This window comes from Dioscorea cayenensis, chromosome 3 (assembly GCF_009730915.1).
Source record: "Dioscorea cayenensis subsp. rotundata cultivar TDr96_F1 chromosome 3, TDr96_F1_v2_PseudoChromosome.rev07_lg8_w22 25.fasta, whole genome shotgun sequence".
Taxonomy (NCBI): Eukaryota; Viridiplantae; Streptophyta; class Magnoliopsida; order Dioscoreales; family Dioscoreaceae; genus Dioscorea; species Dioscorea cayenensis.
In genome coordinates, this window is record NC_052473.1 from 10,414,526 (window position 1) to 10,419,472 (window position 4,947).

Here is a 4,947-nt window from a genome sequence, read left to right on the forward strand (position 1 = left end):
TCCAAACAACAGTTTAACCGAGCTAGATCCTGTAAAATCTGAAAATGTGCCCTCACTCTTACTATGCTTGGATGCCCTTGAAATATCGGAGTTTCTTCTCTTGACTAGATTGTTATGAAGGCGCTTACCTTCAATTATCAATTCCTCAGCCCTCAAGGCCAATTAAACTACTTCCTTTAGTAACTTGGACAAGGTTAAGCTCTGAATGATCTTGTTGTCTTCTATCGGTGCTTGTTGAACTGAAAGAATTGGAGAGGATGGTAGTTGTGCAAATACTGGCTCAGTATGGGGCTATCCCCCAAGTAGACTCCAATAACCAAGGAAATCACGGTACTCCTAGTATGTCGGCTAACGACCTTGGGCATCCCAATATGCCTTAAAGACTTGAAGAGCTTCCGGGGATGGTACTATCCCTGGAGTAGCAATATTAGGCTCAGAGTCTGGGACACCTGGAGCATGCACTAATGCTGCCATAGCAGCCTCATGTCCTAAGCTGACCTCTTGCCTAAAGGGAGAAGGAGGTTGGACAGGAGGAGGTTCCTCAGATGGAATACCAACTCCTCGATGGCCACGTGGACGTTGTGCTGGTATTCTAGCTGAAAGGAACGAGAAAAACAAATTCCAAAACTTAACTCCTATATTCATTTATGCTAAATGAAAATCAATAATTGGATCAACTAATTAGTAGCAAAATCAACAGGTTTAGGATTCGGACTAAGATCAACCTAAACCTCTAGCTCTTGATACCACTAAAATTGTCACGCCCCGACCCTAGCCGGGCACGTGGCAATTGCCACGACAACAAGGAATGGACCCTACAACATCCTCCCTCCTAGTTATCGTAAGGCTCAAAACAAACCCGCTACCACAATGTACTGAAAAAGGAGACAACCTCCACTACAAAACCAGCAAAGGTTCCAAATACAACCAAAAAATACAAATATAGGAACAATACACAAAAGTCAAGTCTAGTAGATCCATAGAATTTACATGCACACTGCAAACTAACCTAGACAAGTAGAAAAGGTAGGTCAGTCTACTGTCTCGAAAGCACAACCCAGTCCAACGTCGCAGCCTGAGGAGAAAACTAGAGAGTAATGAGTAACAGATGTTACCGAGTGAGTGGTGACAGCATAGATATAATAGAGTAGTAAAGCATTCCAAATAGTAATTACCACAATAATAATAACATATAAAAGTAGATCTAGGTATTCAATAGATTAACAGTTAACATAATAGTTCCAAAGTAGTCTAGGTAAATAACATTTTCCAACACATTGAGCACCGCTAAAAAATACATGCTGGCACCAAACAATTCCCAAGCTAATCGTGGACGCGACTAGCTACAGGACCACCAAGGTGTTTTACAACTTTTAAAATTCACAATACTTCCTTCCTTGGTGTTGGCCACTGAGATTCCCATGTGGTGACCCCTAGGTTTCTCATATAAGAATCTCCTGTTGACAAACGCCTCTTGCCTATGTCAAGCAAGTACACGGGTTTGTCGAAGTAATAAATTCTAGATGAGTGGGTATTGTATCCACAGGGAGTAGGGAATAAAAATACTTAAATTATTTCTTAAGTAAGCGTAAAGTGAATAATAGTTGTGTGACAAGATATAAAGTAACAAAAGTAAAAGAGACAAGAAAGAGAACACATGTAGAGGGGAGGTAAGGCAATCGATAAAAATGGGGTACCCGGATATTTGTTCCCCCTAGGACAATCATTTCAAGTACAAAACTCTCTATTATGCTTTCTAACTAGTGCATTAACAAGTCGTGGAGATCCTTCAATACATGGTCCCCAATCTAAGGTCAACCATGCCTAACTCTATACATGTTCCTAGGAGAAATTGAACAATCTCTCAACCTCGCACTCGCATAGAATTGCAATGAGTTCTAGGTATTCCAAGTGATAAATCCTCTTCCTAAATATAGACCTAACCCTTTGGTCCAGGTGGAAGGTCCCTAGTCACAATTTAGACATTGGTGCTAAAATCACTTCAACGCTTCACTCCATTACCTCTACAACTAAGCCCCAGCGGAAGGTCATCCCTTAGCCCATTCACTCTACTATGACCAGAAATAACTCGAGGAAATGGAGGTAGGCAAAAATCACATCAGAGGGAAAAGGGGACGCTCCGCAACCTCTAGACTCACCCTCTCAACCCTCTCCAATCTAACTTTGTCAAACTCTCGTGGTGTGTCACTCACTCACAAGGGTTACCAATAAGAATCCTCAACACTAGTATCACTCTAAGGGAGTATTCACACAATCAATCATTCAAGATTGGAACTTAATTAAAACATCAATTAATGAAAGCATAATGAAAGGTTTAATGAAATAAATACATCCTAGGGTTCTCAAATCCAAGTACCCACTAGAGGGGTTTTAGCTCTCCATGGAGCTAGTTACAATCAATGAAATCGAATGTAAAAACAAGTAATCCATAGAAAAACCCCCTCGATAGTCGTGACGATGGTCTTGTGGGAAGCCTCTACTCATCCAAGGGTCCCTTTGTCCGGCCTAGGATACACCTCGCCGGATCGGTGCCGACGAAAGCTCTCCCACTAACCTTTTTCCAAATGGAGCGCGATGTCAGAGCCATAGAACCTCTCCCAATTCCTAGCCGATACCTCTCCAAACCCTAGCCGACGCCCCCTCTCAAGTTGGGGAAAAGATGGAGGAAAGAATGTTGAAATCGGGGCTGAAATCGGCCTTAAATAGGGCCGGAATCGGGAATCCACACGCCCTTATGGATTCACCACACGGGCTTGTGAAAAAATGCACGGGTGTGTGGAATTTCCACACGCTCATGTGGATTCTCTGAAAACCACTTTTCTCGGCCGTCTATGAACAATCTCTGCTACAATGACTCCCTACAGTATTTGCTATAGTAGTCAGCTACAATACCGGCCTGAAATACTCTCAAATCCATGTTCTCATCGAGGTTACGTAAACAGGGCACACATTTAAATCGTAGATCGCTTGCTTCTTCGATAAATGGCTACATTGGTGGAGATCTTACTATACATACAGAAGCCAGAATACTTGAATGTGACTGCCTTTGTGCCCCTTCCAATCATTTTACTGACTTGAATATGAGGAGGTTGGCACACATTCTCGCATCTTGAACCTGACTGTTTGATACTTCTCAAGATTTCCTCCAAATTGTGCATTTGGATCTAAATTGGCTCTTTTCTTTAACATTCGGCTTCACAATCCAATATGCATGAAAGTAACATAAATGCACACATATTAGCACTAAAACCTGATAAAAGTAATGCTCAACATAAGGAAAGAACACTTCGCATTCTTATCACACAAGCACTTATCACTTGTCAATAGCTCCGAGCACCTCTTGAATAGGGTAAACTCCCATTAGGCCAAACCGTGGAACCCCACACTGCAGTGTTGGACTAAAGTCCACTGTCACCATCAAAATCAGAATGCCACAGCGCAATTCTTTCCTATTCCAACTTAAGAAATCAAGCATACAATGCTTAAATACGGAAATATAGATCAATCCATATTCCCTTTCTATGTAAATATATATACATATATATGTAAACATATATCTTTCAAAATACATATGTATAAGTATACTGTAATAATCATTGTCAAAATAACTCCATACTCAAAATATCCATATATAGCAAATGAAATCTGGTTTAGCATCAAATTCATGATATAAAACATATAAAGAAATACTATCGTACTCTTATTAAATCTATGCAATTAACAATTAAACCACTCACTGAACCCGTAGTCTCGCCTTGAGACGCGCTTAAAGGTCAGCAATTTCCTTCCCATGGGAGGAAGCTACGCCACTTAGACTCACACAAAGAATCCAAGAACCAATGAACACAAAAACAAAAACTAAAATGCATGCGAATGCAAGTATACATGTCAAAAATATAACTCTAGGGTTTTAGGGGATAACGACGTCATTTTGGAAACAAATTTCCTCAAATCAAAGTAAAACAAGTTCCAATGAATTCCAAGGAAGAAGGGCTTCGATTTGGACCAAAGAAATACAAGAAAAGGGAAAGGTTTTTTGGTGCTACAGTGTTTTCGAAATGTTACAGTAACCCGCGAAATTTGCTACAGTACACCGCCTTAATTGATGGTTTATCGACAATTTACAACTTCAAATCATGAAATTTCTTCACAAACATACACACAAATGAATCACAAGATAGAGGGCTTCGATTTGAGTCCAAAAACAACTCAAACCAAGGTTGATTTCTAGGGTTTCAAGGATTTTCAAAAAAAATTAAATACGAAGAAAATACAAGGAGAAAATCTTGAATCGAAGTCTTACCAAGCTCAGGAGAATGAGAGGAAAAGAATAGAAGTGTTGATTCGCCGAAATAGCTTGCCGAAAAATTTTTTCCAAAATCTTTTGATGTTCGGCCGAAGGAAAGAAAAAGGAAAAGAAAAGAAGAAAGAATAAGGGAAGGAGAGAAAGAAACCACGTTGCTTCTTTATCCATTCAATTTCAGATTTTTAGCTTCTTTTTTTAAATAGGATAAATTACCAAAATGTCCTTTATAAGAGAAAATTGAAAAAATGAGTCCAAAAGACTGTTTTGCACCTGGTTTTCAGCTGGTTTTCACACACAACAAAATATCTATAACCACACATCCTCTCTTGAACCCCAGTTAAATCTCCCAATATTCCCACCAAACTCCACTCTAGGGGACGTGGATATTGGGGATGCCGTTCAACTTACTCTAGATGCCGGGGTCAGGGGTGGATGAGATGCCCGCTTCTTACAAACAAAGGGGTGCAAGGATGCCACTAGTGCAAAATGACCATTTTGCCCCGAATGCATGCACAAAAATCTAAAAAGGGCATGAGGTCAAAAATCAGGACAGGGTATTACAACCATAGATTCTCATCCTTTCGCACTATAATTGCGCTGAAATCTTGCTTTTTTCCATA